This window comes from Balaenoptera physalus (assembly GCF_965194825.1).
Source record: "Balaenoptera physalus genome assembly, chromosome: 4".
Lineage (NCBI taxonomy): Eukaryota > Metazoa > Chordata > Mammalia > Artiodactyla > Balaenopteridae > Balaenoptera > Balaenoptera physalus.
The window spans coordinates 46,390,600-46,416,341 of NC_138891.1; the positions used below are offsets into that span (position 1 = coordinate 46,390,600).

The 25,742-nt window shown below is 33.9% G+C and overlaps 2 long non-coding RNA genes across 2 annotated transcripts in view; one reads left to right on the plus strand and one right to left on the minus strand.

The window, feature by feature from the left end:
• Nucleotides 1–25,742, minus strand: part of LOC309659159 — a 1,097,080-nt gene that overhangs the window by 420,665 nt on the left and 650,673 nt on the right. The gene's annotated exons all lie outside the window — the stretch shown is intronic.
• Nucleotides 1,226–10,685, plus strand: LOC309660435. Its single transcript, XR_014263399.1, has 2 exons — nt 1,226–1,353; nt 1,693–10,685. It is a non-coding gene; the product is annotated as an uncharacterized lncRNA (long non-coding RNA).

A 25,742-nucleotide genomic window follows, 5' to 3' on the forward strand; every position in this document is an offset into this window, starting at 1 on the left:
GAAATAGGATTGAAAATTAAGTGCTTGAGAGTCATATCAATCCAAAAACAAACTGGTTTTACACATTAAAAACAAGATGGTATAAATGAGTTGAGAGACTCCTGATAATATTTATTGTGTTTCTGTGTGAGACACCATAACTCAACTGATCAGGTGTTGACTTGGTGGTGACTGGGATTAAAAGCAAACATCTCATAGAAAATCTGATAGAATATACAAAAAGACACTCTAACTACTAAGTGAGGTTAGTAAGATTATAGGATATAAGATTAATATACAAAAATTATCTGTATACCTATATACTAACAATGAACTATCAGAAATTGAAATTTAAAAATCAGTGCCATTCTAATAGCATCCAAAAAATGAACTATTTAAGGATAAACCTGACAAAAGATGTACAAAAACTGTACAATGAAAACTACAAAACATAGTGCATATAAAAATTAGAAAAAATCCAATTAATGGACTGATGACTATTGTTAGGTTGCCAATTCTTTCCAAATTGATCTATTGAATATATATTCAGGGTAATATCAATAAAAATCCCAGAAAGCCTTTCTTGTAGAAATTGGCAAATTGATTCTAAAGTTCATTTAGAAACATAAAGGTCCTAGAAGAGTCAAAGCAGCTTTGATTTAAAAAAAGAACAAAGTTGGAAGCTTAATATTACTTTATTCTAAGAATTATTATAAAGCTACTGTAATCAAAACAGTGTGGTATAGGCATCAAGAAAGACAAATAGATCAATGGAAGAGTAGAGTCCAGAAGTATACTCAGATATATGGACAAATAATTTCAAAAAAAGGCAGATAAGAAAGTCTGTGGAGAAATGACAGTCTTTCCAAAATATGGTGCTGGAACAATTAGATATCCTTATGCAAAAAATAAACTTCAATCAATCCATATCTCTCATTGTATGCAAATATATCTAAATGGATTAAAATATTAAATGTGAAAAACAAAACTATTAAAATTCTAGACGTAAACATAAAAAGAATTCTATGTGACCTTGGATTAGGTAAAGAGTACTTAGATGTGACACTAAAAATATGATTTAAAGAAAAAAATAATAATTAGACTTTAACGAAAGTAAAAACACTTTGCTCTTTGAAAGACATTGTTAAGAGAGTAGAAAGATAACCCATAGACTAGAAGAAACTATTTGCAAAACATAATCTGCTAAAGGAGTAGTATTCAAATCATATATATATATATATATATATATATATATATATTCATAATGCCTATACGATTAACCTAAGCCATTTTATATATGCATATATATAAAATCTCAATACTACTCTATTTATCTTAACACTCTATACTAAGATACCAAACTAATTAAGAAAGGCAGGGCTTCCCTGGTGGCGCAGTGGTTGGGAGTCTGCCTGCCAGTGCAGGGGACACGGGTTCGAGCCCTGGTCTGGGAGGATCCCACATGCCGTGGAGCAACTGGGCCCGTGAGCCACAACTACTGAGCCTGAGCGTCTGGAGCCTCTGCTCCGCGGCGGGAGAGGCCGCGATGGTGAGAGGCCCGCGCACCGCGATGAAGAGTGGCCCGCGCACCGCAATGAAGAGTGGCCCCCGCTCGCCGCGACTGGGGAAGGCCCTCGCACGGAAACGAGGACCCAACACAGCCAAAAATAAACATAATAAATAAATAAGAAATAAAAAAAAAAGAAAAGAAAGGCAAAAGATTTGAACAGACATTTAACCAAAGATTTATGAGTGTCAGATAAGTACATGAAGAGATACTGAGCATCATTAGTCATTAATAAAATTAAAGCTTAACCATTTATCACTACTCACTTTATAGATGGCTAAAATTAAAAACACTGACCATACCAAGTGTTGGCAAAGATATGAAGAACTGAAACTCTCACACATGGTGGTGGAAATGCAAAACAGTATACCTATTTTGGAAAATAGTTTGACACTTTCTTAAGTGTCCACCCTAGACCTACCATATGTTCCAGTCATTCTATTCCAAAGTCATCACCGAAGAGAAAAAAAAGATAGGTCTATATAGAGATCTGTGCAAGAATATTCACAGCAGCTTGATTTGTAATAGTCCAAAATTGGAAAAAATTCAAATGACCACCAATAGGTAAATGAATAAAAAAACCCTGATACATCCATACAAAGGAATATTATTCAGGGAAAAAAAAGCAACTATTGCAATATGAATCTCATAATAACCATGCTGTGTGAAAGATACAATATAAAATGTACACTGTAGAGTGTAAAATAGTAGAAAAATACATAATTATAGAAAGCAGCTAATTAACTAGGCATGTTGGGGGATCAGGTCAGAGAAGAAATGAGGACAAATGCAAATGAGGAAATTTTGAAGTTGATATGTTCAAAATCTTAATTGTGGTCATAGTTTCACAAGTGTATACATGAGTTAAAACATATCAAATCATACACTTTAGATGTAAGCAATTAATTATGCATCAAGTATATCTCAATAAGGTTATTAAATATATATTTTTAAATCTTGTGATTAAACTGATGGGATTTGGAAGAGTTTAGTTTACATTTCCATGAAATAAGAAAAACTAACATATCACCATATGATAAGGCCAAAGGCAAGGCAAATGCAGAAAATGTTTGCCATACAAGTTCTGTATTCTTTCTGAAGGTGACTACAGCTGAAGTAAAGAGGTGAACAAAATCAGCTCAAAGATTCATCATGTCTATATGATTAACATAAGCCATTTGTTTAAGATAAATCCAATTTTTCCTGGTTTTTTTTAGAGACATTTCCTGTAGTTTGTCAAAAACAAAGATTTTGTGTAATGTGTTATACTGCCAGCAATACATTAATTACTGTAAAAAATATAATATAATATATATATAGTTTCTTATAACATCATTTAATGCAGGTTAGAGACAACATCAGTTCCACAGAGACCATTCTACAGTGAATTAAATGATGCAAAGTAAACATGGTTTATATCCACACTGAGATGGGAGTGGGGGTGAGAAGCTTCAAGGAATGTATGACTTTATTTCAGGGAATAGTTCTAGTAATTATTACTTGATATAAATCTTGCAGTAATTACTAGACATCATATAAATTGAGGTTATAAGTGATCATATAAATTACCTCAATAAAGTACTCTTCAAGGAAAAATTTAGAATCATGTAACTTTGCCAAGTTGCCAAGATAAAGATTTTGCAAAATATACTTACAGATAATGAAATAACTGATTTGTTAGAGTTCTGTTAGTTACAAATCAATTAAATGACTATCTCTCATTTGTATGTCCAAAGAAATTTTTAAAAAAATTCTTGTGTTGTCATTATTTCTTGCTACAATTAGGTAATCATGAAATTACGCTAATTTTTATTCTAAAAATAGTATTCACATTTAGAAGACTATTTATCTCTTGGTTAAGGACCACCAATCTATTCAAGTAAATCTATGGTTTGAAGACAAAGAAATGCATACTTTTAAAGGAGAATTTTTAAAAAATAACATATACCACTTTTACTGATTTTGATTCAGTAATATTAACGTACAAATTTTACCTATCAATATCAACCGCCTTAAGGAATTCATGTAATTTAGATGAAAAATTCCACGTGGTCAAATAGTGAGAAAATATAATGAAAATTGTAAACTATATGTTTGTTCTTAACAGATGTATTTAGTAGTAATCAAGAGTATAATCATGGTGAATTGCTCATTGTGCCTGAAGCCTGCCAGATTCACATACAGAATACTGACTGGTAGGAAATCTTTTCGTTTAGTAAGCTAATTAGTTTGTACTTTTAAGAGGAAATAGAGAGCATATATTTAAGTTTTAATATTGAGTCAACGTTTACTCAGGGTTTAATTTCATTAGAAAGACATTAGTATATGAGGATTCGAAATGGAAAATCATCTGATTCTCTTTGTGAGGTATTCTTATGAAAATTAACTAGGAACCTCACGTTTTCCCATTTCTTAGAGTTGGGGGGGAGTTTGTGGGTGATGATGGTGAGTATCACCAGAGAGACCATACTATGACTCACCAAAGGCCAGCTGTCTCCTGGGCTCAAATGACCCACTGTGATAGCGATATGGGTTTTCTGTAGAGGATGACATGTTTGTATAATTTGCCAAAGACCTCTCCAGGACTCTTGTCTTTATGCATGTTCAGGGCCTCTGAGGAAAAATGCTTGTCTTGACAACAGGAAGATTCAAGCTGAGTCTCTCTTCCCACTCTAATCTGGTTCTTGGCTTTCAATCAAACACATAACTTGGTACTTACAGTTTATGTAGCACCCCTAGATCCCAGAGTTTATACAACAATGGATTCTTAAAACTTCACTAGCATAAGTGAAACAGTGAATGACTATTTAAAGTCTATTAAATCATCTTTGTCTGAAGTTATTTTTGCTTTGAATTAAATGCCTGTATTCGTTCATTTGTTTCCCTTTGCGGACACATACATATATGAGTTAACTATGTATGAAGTTGTTTACCATAAAATGTTATTTCTACACCAAATTTCTCATGTAACTTCAAATGTCATTTTATTTAAGATGGAGGAATTGTCATTTATTCATGTAAAATAGATCAAATTAGAAAGTTTTCCTATTCATTGCTTAATTTTGTTTCAAACTCCTTAAACTTTTAAAAATTATACTATTAGATAGTTTGTGAGCAAATTCACCTTCAATGCTGCCGGCAGATAACAAGTTAATATACAAATGGAAAGTCCCACTGTGCTGGGATACTGTGACATTTTAATGCCAACCAAAATATATTGGGGCTTCGGGGATCTTGCAGCATATGAGAAACTTACAAATTTCCAGCACCATCCAAGCCTAATAAAGACAAATTCAAAGAACAAAAGAAATAGAAAAGCCAGTCCATTTTCTAATTTGTAGGAATTTTCTTATTCCTATCAATTTTGACCAGAACTTACAATAATACTGACATTTAATTAACATTGAAAAACAATTTCTGGAAAAAAAATTTTAAAAACAGAAAAATAAAAAAGAAGAACGCAAAACAAAGATATGTTATTCTCACAAAGGAAAATAACTCACATCCTATAAATTCATTAATTTAGCCAGGCTACCTACACTGAGTTGTTTTGTTTCTTGATTTCCAGAGAAAAAAATGACATTTTAGACCATGTTTTAGAGCATGATAGTGCATTCTAAATTATTTCTTTTAGTCATGGAGTTAAAATTGGCTATTGAATGGTTATTAAATATGTGAGCTGTTACATTTTAAGACATTTTACTCACGAATTGGTTGGTATAGACATTTTTTTGTCCTTAATTTGTGTCCTTGATTACAAATTTCTCATGGAAAAGCATTCACATCTCTTATATTTTTTATAACCCCAGTCCCCGTCTGTCTCCATGATTGAAGCATAAATGTCTCCTAATTGTCCCCATGTGTAGTCATTCTTCCTCCAGTTTACCTCAAAATAATCTTCCTAAAGTTGAGCTCTAATCCCATTACTTCCCTACTGTGGGTGAAATAAAGAAGACCTAAATGCCATCACCTAACTCGGAGTACTGTTTAAGGTCCATGCCGTTTTCCCAGAGATAAACTGTAGGCAGGGAATCAATACAGATGAAATCAGCCTAAATTCACAGTTAGAGTCGTTGACAAGCCTAGCACCAGCTTGAAGTGACCAAGTGGAGAATTAGTCACACAAAGGGAATTAGTTCAGTAGGTACCTCAAAGACCCTATGTAAGTAATTTTGGATTCCAATAACTTTAGAGTAAGCTGCCCTCAATTGTGTCCAGCTGTATTAGTCTCTACAATATCACATTAAGGCAGGCATGGGATTTTCCCAAAGTTAGAAGATTTTTGTAACTCATTTCTCTGTGGCTGTGTAACAGAGTTTGTGAGGCAGCATGGAGAAGTCTGCCAAAAAGCAGAAGCAGCCACAGTGAATTGAGATTTTATGCTTTAAAGGAGGCTCCTGACTTCCTTCTCAAAAAATTAAAAATACACATAATCATCTATGGATAAAGGCTAGATTTTTTCACCCTCTTTAAAAGTCTTGTATGACTTTCACCATAACTCTAGATGTGTGTTGTGATTTCGTTAAAGTGAACAGGTAGTATTCCTGATGTAGTCTCTGATATTCACTACCTCCACGTAATCAAATACATGCTACATATATGAACTTTGGTAAAACACTTGGAGTATAGCACATATTTATTCATGACTCTAAATAGCCTTTCTCAACCAAGGTTCTGAGAAAACTAAGCACTACTAACTTTTTCTCAGTTCTCCCAAGGAAGGTACATAGCTAGTACCATCTAGATGCATAAAAGATGAGTTAATTTATTACACACAATGAATGCCTCAAGCATTAGGGAAATTGTGTCATGGAAACTCAGTTGAGAAGGTCTGTTTTTGAAATCAAATTAAATCCAACTTGAGCACCAATTTTCAAAAACAGAAGAGAAATCTAATGTCAGCTGTTTTGATCCTTCTTTAGGTCTACACAGGTGGACTCCTTGGAGACACTAGGGTTTACCAGAAGTCACTGCAGCTGCATTTTTTTCCCCTGCAGTCATGCATACTGCCATCAAAAACTCCTGGTGGTCATGCTCCATCTGAAGTGTTATTTATTTATTTATTTTTGATTGTAGTAAAACATAACATAAGACCTAGTCTCTTAACGAATGTTTAAATGCACAATACTATGGACACATTTTGTTAAACATAGGCACAATGTTGTATAGGCACAACGTACGTTTGGAGCTGATCTCCAAAACTTATTCATCTTGTATAACTGAAACTTTGCACCCATTGAACAGCAACTCTCCATTTTCTCCTTCCCACAGCCCCTGGCACTATTCTACTCTCTGTTTCTATAGGTTTGACTACTTTAGGTATCTCATGTGAGTGGAATCATGCAGTATTCATTTCTGTGACAAATAACCCAATTTTAAAAATGCCAAAGGACTCGAATAGACATTTCCAAAAGACATACAAATGGCCAACAGGCATATGATAAGATGCTCAATATCACTACTAATCAGGGAAATGCAAATCAAAACCACAGTGAAATAACACCTCACACCTATTAGGATGGCTAGTGTCAAAAAAAAAAAAAAAAGATAAGAGATAACAAGTGTTTGTGAGGATGTGGAGAAATTAAAATCGTTGTGAACTATTGGTGGGATTGTAAAATTGTGCAACTGCTAAAGAAAACAATATGAAGTTTCCTCAAAAAATTAAAAATAGGACTACCATATTACCGAGCAATCCCACTTCTGAATACATATGTAAAAGAATTGAAATGAGGATCTTGAGAAGATATCTGTACTCCCATGTTCATTGTAGTGTTATCCACAATAGGCAAGATATGGAAACAACCTAAATATTCAACGGTAGATGAATGGATAAAAAAATGTGGCATATCTATATCCAATGGACTATTATTTAGCCTAAAAAAGGAGGAAATCCTGCCACACGTAACAATATAGATGAATGTGGAGGACATTATGCTAAGTAAAATAAACCAGTCAGTGAAGTGGTTTTTAATTCTTGACCTAGCCAGAGGGCTATGCTGGCTTCTCTGTTGCCCCTTGCCATGTTGAGCTACAAGTGGCTTTTTTTGTATCTTTTAAGGCTATGAATCTTGCTGACTATTCACCACGGAAATACTCCCTCCATCTCCTTAAAGATACTCCTTAAAGGGAATTTCCTGGTGGTCCAGTGGTTAGGACTTAGTGCTTTCACTGCCACATGGTGCAGCCAAGAAAAAAAACAAATAATAATTCTTAGAAGTGCTCCATTCTATAAACCTGTGATCCATAAATGACTTGAAATCTTTATCCTATAGGATTCAATGCTAGCAAAAAATAAAGTTTCTTTCTCTTGTTCATCAAAAGCCTCATTTCCTTTCTCCAACTACTTGCTTGTTTTATTCCCTCCATGAGCCTAGACTCTAAAATCAGTAGGGCTTATTTAGGAGCTTCCTTCAGGATGATTTACTAGGTCTTCACAGTTTGTCCTTTCTGGCTTTGAATAAAAAAAATTGTTTACTCCTATTGTGTGTGGGTAGATAAATCTTTTCAACTTAGTAAATTCATCCTAAGAGGTAGGCTCTCTCTTTTATACATAATACAGCAAAAATGCTCAAAAATTTTGAGTTGAAAAAATACATAAGAAATTGCAAAATGCTTGATGATATCTGAAATAGAGTTCAGAGCTGAATTATTATTTTAATTTACCATGCTGGCCACAGGGACATGTTGGACATTACCACATTGAAAGCAGCTTGTTTTTCACTTAAGTTCAGAAATGTTGCCTGATCCTTCTTTGAGTCTAACTTTGACAGCTAACAGGAAACATACTGCTCATTATTTAGCTAACATGAAACATGCTGCTCATTATTTAGCTTTTGTTTTCACTTCACTCTGTATTTATGAAACTTGGTTCCATTTTCCATGCCATTATTTATGAAAGTTTAGAAAACACTTCTGGTATCCTAGGATTCTTTAGGTAAGCATCCTTCTTAATTTGATTAATTCTTGGGACTGTTTTCTTCTGGCATTCACACTGAAGCAGTTCTATCCTTAGATTTATTCTCAATCTTGAAGTATTAAAATCCAGTTGTAGGGACTGTGTTTATTCACTCCTGTATTATCAGTGTCCAGTTCAGTACCTGGTAGAAATATGTTTAGTTTGCATTTGATGGTAACAAAATTTTCCCCTCTCTCCAAAAGCCATTATTTATATTTTTAGTTTTAATTACTTTTTATCATTTAAATAACCAATTTAACCTAACATTAAGAAAAAGTAAATAATCTGAGGAATTTGTTGGTTCAAGTGCAGAACAGTTTCAACCTTGGCAGTGTCAGGAGATGATACATGACTTGGGAGAACTTTTTTTAATGAGAGACACAACTAATACACGGAGAAAACAGGGACATCTAAGACATAAAAATGTACCTATAACATAGACATTGAATAAGGCCAAAAATTTGGACAGAAGGTGTATGTTTAAACCATCAAATAGAGAAAATAATTTCATGAGCTATCATCAGTTATTAAATTATAGCAGGTGTTCATTATAGAATGATATTTTGTCCCACACTACATCATGTAGAAATATGAAATTTGTCTTTTTGTGTTGGCACCTTGGGTGGACAAAGTTTATGCTCCAAATAATGATTTATGTATTGATGATCTCAAATGCTGGTAAGGATGTGGAGCAACAGGAACTTTCATTCATTGCTGGTTGGAATGCTAAATGATGTAGCCACCTTGGAAGACAGTCTGCTGGTGTCTTACAAAACTAAATTTATCAAGAATAAATTATGATGAAATAGATATTCTAAACAGACTGGATATTAGTAAAGAGATTGAATCAGTAATCAAAACAAAGCAAAAAGTCCAGGACGAGATGACTTCACTGGTGAATTCCACCAAACATTCAGAAAATAATTAATACATATCCTTTTCAAACTCTTCCAAAAAAAATAGAAAAGGAGGGAACTCTTCCAAACTCACTTTATGAGGTCAGTATTACCCTGATACCAAAACCGGACAAGTATGCCACAAGAAAAGAAAATTACAAGCCAATATCCTTGAACATAGATGTAAAAATTCTCAACAATTATCAACAAACTGAATTCAACAGTACCGTAAAAGGGTCATACACCATGATCAAGTGGGTTTTATTCCAGAAATGCAAGGATAATTCAACATCTGCAAATCAGTCAATATGATACATCACATTAACAAAATGAAGGATAAAAATCATATGATCATTTCAATAGATGCAGAAAAAGCATTTGACAAAATGCAACATCAACTTTCAAAAAAGTTCTCCTCAACAAAGCAAGTATAGAGGGAATGTACCCCAACATAATAAAGGCCATATATGACAACCTTCAGCTAACTCAATGGTGAAAAGCTGAAAGTTTTTCCTCTAAGATCAGGAACAAGATGAGGGTGCACACTCTTGTCACTTCCATTTAACAAAATACTGAAAGTCCTAGCCATAGCAATTAGGCAAGAAAAGAAATAAAACACATTCAAATTGGAAAGGAAGAAGTAAAACTATTACTATTTGCAGATGGCATGATATTATACATGGAAAACCCTACACACTCTGTGAAAAACTATTAGAACAAATAAATTCTGTAAACTTGCAGAATACACAATCAATTTACAAAAATCTGTTGTATTTCTATACACTAATAATGGATTATCAGAAAGAGAATTTAAGCAAACAATTCCATTTACAATTGCATCAAAAAGAATAAAATATTTCAGAAAAATTTAACCAAGGAGGTAAAAGACCTGTATATTGAAAACTACAAGACATTAATAAAATAAATTAAAGAAGACACAAATAAATGGAAAGATATTCTGTAATCATGGATTGGAAAAATCAGTACTGTTAAAATGTCTATACTGCCCAAAATAATCTTTGTATTCAATGCAATTCCTATAAAAATTCCAATGTCATTTTTCACAGAAATAGAATAAGTGATTCTAAAATTTGTACAGGACCACAAAAGACCCCAAAGAGCCAAAGCAATCTTGAAAAAGAAGAACAAAGCTAGAAGTGCCATGCTCCTTGATTTCAAACTATATTCCAAAGCTACAGAAACTAAAACACTATGGTATTGGCATAAAAACAGACACATAGATCAATGGAACAGAATAGAAAGACCAGAAATAAACAGGAGACAAGTATATACAATGAGGAAAGGACAGTCTCTTCAAATAAATGGTGCTGGCAAACTGGACAGCCACATGTAAAATAATGAAACTTGACCACTTTCTTACCCCATGCACAAAGACCAACCCAAGATGCATTAAAGACTTAAACATAAGACCTGAAATCATAAAACTCCTAAAAGAAAACATAGGTTGTAAACTCCTTCACATAGGTGGTCTTGGTGATAATTTTTTGAATCTGATACCAAAAGCAAAAGCTACAAAATCAAAAATCAACAGTGGGATTACATCAAACGTAAAAGCTGCTGCACAGCTAAAGAAACTATCAACAAAAAATGAAAAAGCAAGTTGCTGAATGGGAGAAAATAATTGCAAATCACATATCTGATGAGTAACTGATATCCAAAATATATAAAGAACTCATACAACTCAACAGCATAAAAACAAACAAGTGGATTAAAAAATGACAGAAGAGCTGAATAGACATTTTTCCAAAGAAGACCTACAGATGGCCAACAGGAACATGAAAAGGTGCTCAACATCACTAATCATCAGGGAAATACAAATCAGAACTACAATATGATATCACCTTACAACTGTTAAAATGGCTATTATCAAAAAGACAAGGAGCAACAAGTATTGGCAAGGATGGAAGCAAAAAGAACCCTTGTACACTGTTGGTGGGAATGTAAATTTGTTCACTTGCTATGGAAAACACTATGGAGATTCCTCAAAAATAAAAATAAAAATAGAACTAATATATGACCCAGCAGTTCTACTTCTTGGTATTTATCCACAGAAAATGAAAACACTAAGATGAAAAGATATGTGCAACACTTTTGACAAGAGCCAAGATATGGAAACTACTTAAGTGTCCACTGATGTATGAACAAATAAAGAAATTGTTTTATATATATATATATATATATATATATATATATATATATATATATATATATATATATATATATATATATATGTAGTAGAATATTGTTAAGTCATAAAAAAGAATGAAACCTTGCTATTTGAACAGCATCAATGGATCTTGAGGGCATTAAGCCAAGAAAAATAAGCCAGACAAAGACAGATACCATATGATTTCTCTGATATGTAAAATCAAAAACAAAACAGAAACAAACAAGAAAAACAAGCTGGGAGATACAGAGAACAGATTAGTGGTTGCCAGAATTGGGGGCTTGCCAGTGGGAAGAATAGGCAAAGGATATCGAAAGGTTAAAAAAAACTAAACATACTCTTATTATACAATCAAATAATCCTGCTCTTTAATATTTATTCTAAGGAGTTGAAAATCTATATCTACATTTTAAAGTGACATGTGGATATTACAGCACCTTTATTCATAATTGCCAAAATCTGGAAGCAACCCTTATGTCCTTCAGTAGCTGAATAGATTTTTAAAAATTGTGGTACATGTAGACAATGGAATATTACTCAGTACTAAAAAAAATGAAAATTTCTAAAAAGAAATGAACTATCAAGCCACGAAAAGACATAGAGGAATCTTAAATGCATGTTACTAAGTGAAAGAAGCTAATCTGAAAAGGCTACACACTGTGTGATCACAACTATATGACATTCTGGAAAAACCAAAATTATGGAGACAATAAAAAGAGCAATGGTTGCCAAGGGTTGGGGTTGAGATGAGATGAATAGGCAGACCACAAAGAGTTTTTAAGGTAGTGAAAATACTCTGTATGATACCATAAATTTGAATACATGTCATTACACATTTGTCCAAACCCACAGAATGTACAAAAAGAGTGAAAAGAAATGTAAACTATGCACTTTGGGGGATTATGATGCATCAATGCAGATTCATCATTTGTAAATGTACCGCTCTGGTGGGGGATATTGATCATGGGGGAGGCTTTGAATGTGTGGAGGCAGGGCATATGTGAGAAATCTTTTTACTCTTCCCTAAATTTTGCTGTGAACCTAAAACTGTTGTAAAAAAAAAAAAAAAGTCAATTAAAGAAATTAGTGTGGCCTTGAATAAAAACCTCTATTTATTTTAGATGAAACTTATTAATTAAGTTGTTCAAAACTTCTCTATCCTTTCCATTTTTTGTCCACCTTATCAATTAATTACTGATATAGTCCTTCAATGCTTATTTTACTTTATTTGAGATTATCTAATTTGTTTTTATTTAAACATGTTTAAAATTATTTTATTTTCCTGTGGAGTTGGATCTTTTATGTTCACATCCCACCATTTTTATCTTGGGCAAAACTTAATCTATTTGATTTGCTGTTAATATTTCTACACAACCCTTCATTTGATGATATTTGCAGTCAAATGTTCTGTCACTGAGCTATACCCACTTGTTTGATGATATTCATTAGCTCACTATTCATTTGACTTCACTTCTCAAGGTCCTTGTATTTCTTGAAATGTCAAATATCTATATTTTCTTAAAATTCAGTCTGACAGTCTTTAACTGGAAAGTTTATTGAATTTATTGTGATATTTTAGATATATTTGGACTTATCTGTTCCATATATTGTATTCTTTCAATTCTTTTTATTCCTTTGTTGCTTCTTCTTCCTGTCATCCTTTGTTTCAATTTTCTAGATATTTTTTCTTTGTTACATTTTCCCCCTTTATTCTTTTAGAGAGGAGAATTATGTTCTTCATGTCTATAACTTTAATAATAATTTGAATAGTAATCTTAATAAAGCCTAAATGTAATCAGCATCTTTAACTTCTTTTTGAACAATAAAAATATAAATTTAATATAATGTACAATGGATAAAATAATTACAATGATCCTCCTCTAACTTTTAATCTGTTGTTGTTCAGTAATCTAGTTCTAATCTGTTTTCAACCCAACAATTAGACATTAATGTTAATTTATACTGTAAATATTGGATCAGTTTCACTATATTATTTACAATGTTTATAGTCATCTGTCATTCTTAAATGTTCATTCTTTCATCTGAGAACATTCTTCTTCCTAAATGCATTCCTTAGAATTTCCTTTACTGTATGTATTTTGGTGGTACAGTTTGTTCTTCTGAGAATGGTTTTTATTTCATCTCTTTCTTGAAATATAATGCACTATTGTCACAGGTTGAGTTGGCCAAAACACAAACTCTGATATACAGATAAGTGTACAATAATATTGTTAGGAATTCTGGAGTTAACATCTGTGAGAGGAAAGGGAAGAAAATGGGATTAAAGAATGGGAGAAGTCAAGCTTCAGTGGAAGCTTCAGTCAACCTTACAGAAGTTAGAATGGTGGAATGTCCCTTTAAAGCTATTTCTAGTTGATGGGATACCAAGATTTTGAACCTTGGCTATGTTCTGCACGAGAAAGAAGCTGTGACCTCAGTAAAGCAGCTTTCATCAGCTGAGACAACGCCCAAAGGGGACTAAGAGTTTAAAGCTGTCTTCCTGAAGCATTCTCAGGAGCTGGTATGATAAATCCTTTATTCTTGCAGAGGGATTTCCACAATTCTTTTCAGTGACCCCTCACAATTGTGCATAAAATTTTATGTTAACAGTTGTTTTCTACTATTACATAGAACTATGTGATGGATTTTTTGGTTTGTTTGGAATCACAGAACATGATTCTATTGTATTCTGGCTTCTACTGTTGCTGTTGAGAAAAGAGAAATCCATCTAACTGTTTTATTCTAACGGACTTACTCTTTGTATCTGGCTACTTTTAAAATTCTCTCTCTCTTTCTCACTCTCTCTCTCAGAAAACTTTATTTTTTATGTGTGTGTTCTGCAGTTACATTATGATGTTGCTAGCTGGGGAATATTTTCATTTATCTTGAAAGCAATTTGGAGAGCTTTCTAGATATAAGTATTTGTGTTTTTTTTTTTTTTTCCTTTTTCACAATTACAGAAACATTTAAGCAATTGTCTGAATTTTTTACTTATTGTTTCATGTTTTCTCTCTGTTATAGTCTTCTACAACTCCAAATATATGTGGTAAAACAAACTCTATCCTGATATTTTTTATGATGCCTTTCTTATTTTCCTTAGCTTTGTCTTTTGGATTGCATTCTGCATAGTTGATTTTGCTCTATCTTCTTTTCATTAGTTCTCTTTAGCTGGGTTTATTTATTGTTTAGTCCATCCATAGAGTTTTTAACTTAAATTATTATTTATTTCCAAAAGTTCTATTTTATTTGGCAAAGCTGATTTGTTTCCTGTTATTCCATATCATTTTTTTTCTCTTTTAGTTTTCAAAACAATATGCATGGTTACTTTATATTCTGTGTCTGGTAAATCTTATATCTGATTTTGATATGAACTTGTGAACTTTTCTCTACCTTGTCTGTTAGCTTTGATACATGGGAGCATCGTTCCATGGAATGCTTGATAAATTAATTGTGAACTGTCTCACAATTTTCCTTAGAACTTTTTGGAATTTTTTTGAAGAGTAGATTGAAGTACAGTTTCTTTAGAGAGCATCTGCCTTGTTTCTGCTAGTCAACTAAGTGGCACGTTAAATCAAAATCTGTTATTTTTTCAGACTGCATAGTTAGCGTGAATTTGGATTTTAAACACTGAAAATGATGATTCTGTGTTTGCGAGCTCCCAGGGAAGATCTTTCCCATCAACTCAACGTCATGTTTATGAAAGATGATTGTCCTTCAAAGTGAGATTTATTTGCCATTTATCTTTACACTGAGACTGTAACTATTCAAGGTCTCAACTTTATACCCAGTCTCACTTTAAATTGGAGTATGTTATTATATTTCTAATATCGGGAATAGACACTAGATCCTGCTCTTAATATCCTGTGCAGTCCCCAGATTAGAAGCTTACAACTTCCAGGTTTTGGCAAAAACATGGTTTTGGCTCCTAAATGCTTTCTAAGTGTCCTGTATTCACTTTGTTTCTGGGATCTATGGATTCATTATTTTAAATGTTCAGTGATTCATTTTTAAAAAGTATACACACACAGACACACACACACACATCTATCTACATATTCTAATTTTGGATATTTCAGTAAGAATGATAATTCAGTTATCTAATCAACTGTGTTTTTTGCAAATGTTAAGTTCCACACATCAATATAAATATCGATCTAAATCCTTCAAATATTCTTGAAATTATCTTTTTTATGGATGAAACAAAATATTTGTTTATTTTGTCAAATAATAGGATGACCTTCATCAGACTTTCCAAATACTAATTCAAATATCTCCTTATATAATTCACTGAGAATCACTGATTTTTAGGTTACCTCTTTAAAATTTGCTAAATTCTAAAAAACAAAAAGTATTAGTTTCAATTCTGCTGATAGTCTAATAATACATATTATAAATTATTAACAAACATGAAACCATTATATAATAAAGTTCAGAAACTAGCTTTAAAATGATTGTGGGAGTATGATAAATTTGACATGGAAATCCAAAATTCTCAAAATAGCAGTCTATCCTTCTAGCTTTATATATTTGGCCTAAGATAAAATAAAGAGAATTCACACTAAGTTATGTAATAAAGCATAAGTAATTACCATTTCACACTTCTCAAAATTATGTAAAATTTGTAAAAATATGTGTATAGTTAGGGTGATGTGTATATTTAAAAATAGTAATAGGAAAAAAATTCAAAATAATAACAGTGTCTTTATTTCAATATCCTCACTCTTAAATTCAGATTATTGAACTATGCATCAAATTTTAATGTAACTCTAAATAATTGAAAGAATGAAGTACAAAGAAATAAGAAAATTTAAGCATACCATGCTGCAGTGTCCTATGCTACGAGGAAAGTCTAGATTGAACTCTAGGAAGTCAAGAAATGTAAGGAATAAGGTATTGGCATTCTGACCTCCATCTTCTTCAGAAGAAACAGCTAGACATTTACATCATGATATTTCTGCTTTATACTGTGATAGTATTTTGCTTCATCCTTCCTTCGTGAGTCATGTCCAAAATGGCAGAGCTACTTAACACTTTCACTATATAGTTATAACCTTTGAAAATTACTTCTGTCTCATGAAGATATATAAAAATGCAAATAAGAGACAGATTTTAGAATTTCTAGTAAGAGAGTATTGCAAACAAGAGATTTGAAATTCCAAATACTTTGTCGTGTAGAGTTTGACTGCAGTCAAATCTTGAAGAGACTGTTGTAAATGCATAAAGAATGTTGGTAACTCATGTAAGCAGAAAGTAGGAACTGCAGTGGGCAGAGCTCTTCCTCTGAAAGGCAGATGTGCTGTGTGGTAGTTTATGTTGTAAAGTCACGATATTAAGTTAGAGGAGGGGTATCTCAACTGGCATATGGAGAATAAATCTGGGGAATCTAAAGCAGGAAATTTTAAAGTTTGAAGAAGCGTGTATGTAGACAGTAGTGTTAGGAATTTATACTAACACGTAACTGGAATTCAGAGAAAGACTCCAGTCTGTGGAGGGGAAGGTATAATTAGCAATAATAAGGCCTAAAATGTACTTGCACATAACAGATTACTGTGGTAGAAACTTGCTGTCAGGAGTAGAAAACAGTATCCAATAAACCAGAGTGTAAGGTGGGAATGGGATTAAAGAAATAGAACAAAAGCCCAATAATCAGAATTGAGGTATAAAGAGCAAAATTATATTAGCATATAGATTGCTGATTTTTAACATTAGTCTCTATCAGGCTGGAGCAAGATACCAAAATGAAAGCCTGTAGAACCAAAAGCAGTATATTTGAGTGAAATGGTGAAGTACAAGACAACAGGGCATGATGGGAACTGAATGAACCCCAGGGTGCATGCCTCACAGGAAGGGGCATCATGTAGGCCCTGTAGACAGGTCTTTTTTTTTTTTTTTTTTTTTCTAGAGAAAATATCTACTTTGTTTTTTCTTCATACATCTTATGACAATTTAATTTTGACAGTTAAATTATTTTTTCAGGCTCAATTCTCTTCTACTCAGTTCCCACTTTGTTTCCTCTAAACTAGAGATTGTCATCTTGCTTCTTTTTAGGGTCAGGGATGTTTTACTGATGGCAGAGACTGGAAAGAGGCTCGTTCTAGAGCTGGGTACCAAGGGGACTTAGATGTGGAGAAAGCCAGCATTCAAAGGCTGCAAATGTAGCCATGCCTGACAAAAAGCGCTTATGTCTATTTAATGTTTTCAATTTGGAAAATCACTATTATAAGGCACAAACTATTTAATCATCTCTAAGTCCTTTTGTGGTAAATAGTGTTCTTACCATTTTTAGCAAACAAGAAATTTGAAGTTCAGAAGATGAAGTGACTGATTCAGATCTTACAGGCAGCAAATGAAAAGCTGGGCTCAGCTCAGTGCTTCCAAACACTGCCCAGTTTTCCGTGTGCTCCTACACACTGACCTCTCAGAGGCAGGCAGAGGAAGAGTTACCCTATAGCATCCTGAATCACAGTGATTTCTCCCGTGAATAGCAGAATCTCCTCTCAAACTGGCCTAAATCACAGGACCTTTATTGGGTCACATAATTATGGCTCTGATTCCATTTCTTTGGGAGGGTTTCTATTGACTTCAGCTTCCTTTTTAGGTTGGCTTTATCATCAGGTAACTTCCTTTATGGTTGCAGGATGGCTATTGAGCAACATGCTCCCACATTCACCTCTAGGAAGAGAGATAAACTGTAACGATCACAAACTACCATGGCTCCATAGGCAAAATTCTCTGAACATTTTATGGGTTGAAAATGGCTTAAATTAGTATACATCTGAGCCAAATGCAGGCAAGAGGAATGAATAGACTAATCAAGTCATGCTACTGGGTAGAACAGAGTCAATTCCCAAAAGTTAATTGCTGCTGTATAATGCAGGATGTGTGAAATGGAGCTCGGAATGTCCATTTCAATAAGCACAATGGGTCCCTACAGCATGAAGCAGGCACATTTTGGCTGATGTGCATAGCCCCTGGTTTTGCTATAAGCATGGTTACTTCTTGATAAAAGTAGCATTTTCTGTATTTCAGAAGTCTTTTAGCCTTGAAGCTATCCCAGAATTCAGAGATTTCCTTCTTTTGACTAGAGTCACATTTGACCTAGGATTCAATAAGTATTTTTCAGTCAGACTCATTGAAAAACCATCAGCTATTCTGGACTCATATTAACCACCCCAAGAGTTGCTGCCCTGTGCTATTTGAAAAGAAATAGATCTCACTTTCCAAACCAAGATCAAAGCAATTTAGGAAGATATCCATGCAATTAAATTCAACAAATATTTACCGAATAATACTTTGCTTCAGCAGTTGGTAATGACTCACACATTCCTTTTGTGCTGTGTTAATACATTTATATGCATTTGTTGTTGCACTTGTTGATTGCTCAGTAAATAGTTTTTGTTTGTCTGTTTATTTGTTGTACCTGTATTTATAGATTTTTATCTTTCAACCTAGATTTAACCAGGCTTAGAAAACACCCTTCCTCCTCACCAATATCCTAAACATAGTACTCTTCCTCTGGCAAAAAAGCAGAAATCTTACTGAATACACAGAAAGGTAGCATTAAGGGGATTGGATGTATGTTCAAGAAATGGGTTTTGGGATGAAAATCTTGTCCTTTACCCATCTCTTGTCAAAGCTTTAACTTTTCTGCACATGCACTCCAGGCTTGATCCAAGTGCCTTGTGTGTCAATATCAATAGTATTTCCTTGAAAAATAATCTGGACCTTTTCTTTTTCCATCCTGAAGTGGATGAGATAGTGCATTTTTGGATATTAACAATGCAAGGATCTTTGCTGCCCTTTTTCTTTTCCATTTAACCCAGTTCCGCCTTAGTACTTTGAGAGAGAAATGGGATTTTATTTAGAATTCTTCGGTTTCAACATCACTAATAGTAGAGATCTATAAACCTTCAGGAAGGGAATGTGCAAACTTAACATTTTTTGTTTTGCTGGGGGAGGAGGTTATAATATTTTTTATTTTGCTCTAATATTCCTGAGCATTGTTCATTTTTTTTAAACAATAAATAGGCAAAGATGCCCTCAAAACAATTAAAGGCTAACAAGCTAAATATGCTGTTTGCAGTTTTTACTTAAAGGCTCTGGAAAGCATAAAAACATTATATATGGGACAAAGAAATAAACACTTTATAATCTTGGAATATTTTCCATGGTGTAAAAGCAGAGAATTTCTCACTCTTTTCCAAGTTAATTTATATTTCATAGATCTCAAGAGAAGAAGAAAAGTTGAAACACTAATGAAGAATTTAAAAGTCCAGAAAAATAGTATATTAGTCCAGAGTTGCCCTTTTATGCTTTTAAAGGAGTTACTTTTCACTGTGTCTTCAACTACATAAAATTTGATTTGGCATTTAAACTTTAAATAAATAAACTAGCTTTACAAATTAGAAATAAATTTTAACAAATAGGATTTTAAAATGTCATATCCATCATAAGATTAAATACTATCCTGAGAAATATGGAAGAGATTCTTATAGCACAAATGAGAGTAACTAATATGAATTACAAAAATACATTTTTCACCTATTATGAGCAAGGTATTGTAGTAGGTTTTTATAGAAATTGCCTAGTTGAAACCTCTCCACAACCTCATATGGCAAGTATAATAATTCCTATGTAGCACTATTTAGATATATTCAATTTCTTAGGAGACATAATCCCCTTTTATACAGACATATGCTTTGTTCAGTTAGTAATATGATTAGTCACTAGTGGTGTGGTAGCAAATAAGACCCTCTCCCAATAACATATGAGAGGATAACAAATTTTCAGTACAGTGATGACCTCTGTGCTTTTATTTGACTGATTATGGTTTGGAATGGAGGGCAAGAACTAATTTTTAATAATCAATTCATAGGATTATTAGATAGGACAAGGAAAGACAGGAGACGATGACTTGCAGAGAAAAGATCTTAGTGAAGAAGAAGGAAGCCATGAAATAACAATTTGAGTAAGATTTTTCTGTGTGGTGTGTAACATGAAACCTGGTCACATATCCCCACAGTACCTTCAGTAAACTAAGCACTCTTGTTAATGTATGAAGGAGCTGGATCCATTTGATGGGTAGAATACTAACAGTTGATATTTAGTGAATTCTTATCCTGAGCCAAATATATGATCACATTTGTTCCCCCAAACAATGTTTTTAATGGTTGGATGGAGAAACTGATTCTTTGAGAGGTTTCATCGTTTGTCCAAGTTTACGAGTTGGTAAATGGTGGAGTTGGGATTTAAACCAAGGCCATGTGACTCCTGAGATGACATTCTTAACTATTAGACAATGCTGCCATTGTGAGTCGGGGTTGAAAACAAGAACTGCTCACATGATCCTGTCACAACTGGTAGATGATTTTATTACAGATGATGAAACTGAGGCTTAAAGAGATTAAATAGCTAGCATAAGATGACTTAGCTAATGTAGGGAAGGATCAGAATTCAAGCATCAAATTCAAAAGCCCCTGAATTTTCCATTCACCACATTTTAGATAAATGTGTTAATTTTTCTTAACAAGGCAACAGTTCTATTCCCTTAAAAAGTATTCATTGTAACTTTGGTCTAGTTGATTTGTCTGGGTTAATTTATACTTATAATAGTTCCTCCAATAACAAGTTTATCTCCAATTTTGAGGTTTGACTACTAACAGCTTTAAAGACCCACCACTCCCTTCCCCCTCCTGCCCCACATCTAGGAAAGCTGATGTAAAGCCCAGATGTTACCTCCTTTGGTACCTGCAAGGTCAACCCATGCAACTGACGTCACAGAACACTTGAGAACCTTCATCAGGCTAACCACCCCTAATCACTGTAAATATCAAGCCACTCTACTTCCCTGGCTCTCTAAAGACATTTTTTGACCAGCTTGGGAGCCAGCACTGTTTTCCTCAGCCAGCTTCTTAATGGGTAAATAAAGCTTTTCATGTCTTCTTGGTGAGTGTGTGTTTGTGGTGTCATCAGTTTTGACTTTAGAATCAAACCTTAGATGGAGATCCATCTTGTCTCAACAGAATTACTTCAACAGTTTCCAATATATATATTTAAAACTCAAGCAGAGGGACATCCCTGGTTGTGCAGTGGTTAAGAATCCACCTGTCAATGCAGGGGACACGAGTTAGAGCCCTGGTCCAGGAAGGTCCCACGTGCAGCGGAACTAAGCCCATGAGCCACAACTACTGAGCCCATGTGGCACAACTACTGAAGCCTGTGAGCCTAGAGCCCATGCTCTGCAACAAGAGAATCCACCTCAAGGAGAAGCCTGCACACCGCAATGAAGAGCACCCCCAGCTCGCCACAACTAGAGAAAGCCTGCGTGCAGCAATGAAGACCCAGTGCAGCCAAAAACAAACAAACAAACAAATAATAAATATTACATTAAAAAAAAAACTCAAGCAGAAAAAATGTTGCTGGAAGAATATATGGTAGCTTATAATATTAACAGAAGGCTGGAAAGCCAGGCTCAGAAGTTGGGTAACTACCAAGAGCATCTAGGTAACAGGAAAGAGAGCCAGCATCATGCCTCAGGGACAATCTAGTTAGGATTTTGCTGCTGGCCCTAATACCACTGAGTACTTATCACTGCCTCCATTCCTGAACTCTCACAGCACTGATTGCCAAAGCTGCATGGAAAAGTCTCCCTATACCCATATCATTTGGTCACTTTTCAAGATTCAAACCTGGAGGTGTGAGTATTTAATTATCAGAGCCCTAGTTTCCACACTCTAGTCAGCTGCAAAACTGGGAGAAGGTTTAACTGACTTCTTCTGATTTAATAATGTCTCCTATTAAGATTTGCACAATTGATGATAGCCTCAAAGTAGAAATGTTGTTCTGATTCTGGGTAACATAAAACTATGTAAAGCACCCTTTCGTCATTTGGGAGATAGAAGGAAGAGGAAAATCAATGAAAATTGATTATAATATTACTATTACCCATATGGATGGTACTAAGTCTATATCTCTAACCTAAATATCTCTCTGTAGATTCAGTCTTTCATTTCAACTTCCCTTTGGGCTATTTACATCCAGATTCTCTCCTGCAGGTTCAAAGTGAAAATGCCAGAGACCTAACTATCGTCTCCCAAAGCCGGCTCTTTTCTAAGATTTACCTAATTCTGTAGGCTACCTTGTCTTCTAATCACGTCACTGCCACCATGGAGTTGGCTTTCTTCCTTGTGGCCTGTGTCACCAAAGATTGTCAATTGCTCCACAACCTTTTTATTTATAAAATTGTTATATACTTATTATAATCAGGTTCATGCATGTCAGAACACATAAACCAAATTAGATTTTACCGTATCTGGCTAAAGGTAATTTTGACCAAGGGCTTCATTGAATTCATGTGTTTGTATCTTCAAACTCTTTAATGAAATACATTCTTTGAGGAGAAATATACGACCCCAATTGGAAGAGAAATTATTCTATGAGAATTTCAGGGGGTATTATTAGGAATATAACCAAGAAGAGGTAAACCTCACAGCTTTTCACCAATTGGAAATAACTATAATATTTTGACTTCCTTTTAAAAGATTAATTTGCTTAGGTACTGTATCAGATACCTCTTCTACACTACTTTCTATCCATTCTGCATCACCCATTTCTGGCGTTTTCAGCCACTGTTCCCAGCCTTGCCATTGTTGCTCATTAACTGACTCCAGGAGGTCTTCAAAAAGTGTCACACATGCACCCCCTCCTCACAACACACACCTCTCATTCACTGCCCTGGGGCTTACCTAGTGATGCTGAAGTGTGAGATGTTAGGGGACATGCTCAGTGCCTACAACTTGGAAGTAAGGGGAAATTAATGCCCCACAGATAAATTCCTGACAATAGAATACCAGACTGGAGAACAGATTATTCTCACTTCCTTCCCAACTATCATTTAAGTAGTGGTCTTTCTAGTTTTTTAGAAGATATTCCCATGAGATCAAGCAAGCTGTTGTGCATATAGTAAGTGCATGTGATTTTGCAATACACTCTTGTACTGGCTCTCCCTCCATTCCTGCTTCACTCCCTTTTCCCCTAACTTGCTTCTATAGGTTTATAACTCACTACATTAATAAAGTGGAAGCCCATGCTTCAAACCTTGCATTCTGGTCAACCCAGGCTAATATAGATGATTGCACTGTCTCCTTCATAAATAGTCTGAGATTATTTAGAAGAAGCTGGGCTTAGAGAACAAAATCATATGAAGACTGCCAAGGCCAAGATGGGGATAGGAGGTAGGGAAAATTTGTTTCAGGAAGCAAAAGTTTGAAAGTATACTGTTTATGATAGAAATTATGTATCTATGTTGATTAACTATAGTTAAAAAGGAATTAATATACTGGTGAGGCTAAAGTAGGAAATGTTTATGGAAGATTTGTTTCCTAGGCACCAAACTGCTCATATTTACATTACCTTATATGGAGACAACAAATTTGATACTTTCAGTGACTAGAAGTAGTGGCAAAGTACAGAGCTAAAGCCAGATTTCCTTTTTAGAATAATTTTCTTTCCTTTTTTCTTTGTTTAAGATTAATTAATTAATTAATTAATTAATATTTTAGCTGCGTCAGGTCTTAGTCATGGCATGCATGCAGGATCCAGTTCCCTGACCAGGGATCGAACCCCGGCCCCCTGCATTGGGAGCGTGGAGTCTTCCCAACCAGGGAAGTCCCTAGAACAAATTTTATATTTTCAAGCTGTCAATCACATGACTGAACATAAATCAACAAAATAGAAAAGGGACATTATGTAACAAAACAATTGCCACTTAGTATTGTCAATGAGTTTGCAGAAATCTTTATCCAAGTTTGCAAATTATGACTTATCTTTGATTTATTTGCTTGAGATCTGTGATATTATTGAGATTTTAGACACATCTATTCTTTCACAACTATCTTTTTGAAATGTTCTGGGACTGCTTACTTGTACAAGTTAGTGAGAAAACATAATTAAATGAAGTGTAATGTAAAATAATTCAAGTTTGGAAACCTGAGTTTTTTCTTCTTATATTATAGTTGAAACATTTATCATAGTACAATTTTAATCCTTATAAATTTGTACTTATATAGAAAAGTATCTTTCTCATTATCCTAGTTGCTAAAATTTTATATGGCAAACTCTTTAAAAACTTTACATAAGAAAGATGGGGCTGAATTTCTTTAAAGGACAAATGTTCTGATTTCTAGTAAAAAAAGAAAGAAAAAGAAATCTTACATAGAAATCCATCCATAGGTTCAGTCATTTTTGAAATACATTCTTGAAATTAATCTTGGCATTAAAAATTTAAGACTAAATTTACTCTGAAAAGAAAGTAGCAAGGAAATGGGACAGGAAACAGCTTTTCAAGATATAAAAAAAATCCTACATTTTAAATTTCTGGCATGTCTTAATATTAACATTTATTGAGACAGTATTTGGCTTGACAGAGGTCCCATGTGACTTACCTCCTAGTCATGCAAAAAGTGGCATATAATATTAGACAAATATATGTTGAATTTGATGTACTTAATGGGGAAAATAATTGGACAGAATATAAAAAGCACTAACACTAAAAGAAAAAAGTGATAAATTATATTTCACCAACATTTAAAATATTTTCTCACCAAAAGGCAAGGAATAATCCATACACTGTGAAATATATTCAGATATATAAATTACAAAAAGGACATATCCAGAATATGTACATAATCCTACAAATAAACAATAAAAAGATGGATAACCCAGTAAAAAAAAAAAAATGGCAAAAGACTTGAAGAGACACTTCACAAAAGGTAAGTGAATGACCAATAAATATATAAAAAGGTGGCCAACATTTTTATTAATAGTCATTGAGGATATGTACAAAAAAGTGACGACAAGATACTATTCACACCCTAGAAAGGCTAACCAAAGGAAAACAAAAAACGAAAACTAAAAATATCAAACGTTATCAAGCATGTAGGCCAGTTGGAACTCTCAAAAACTGCAGTTGGGTGTTATATCAGTTTGCTAGGGCTGTCAAAATGAAGTATTGCAAAGTGGAGGCTTACACAACAGAAATCTGTTGTCTCAGTTCTGGAGACCAGAAGTGTGAAGTCAAAGTGTTGGCAGGGTTGGTTCCTTTTGAGTGCTCTGAGAAAAGGATCTCCTTCAGGCCTCTCTCTTTGGCTTGTAGAT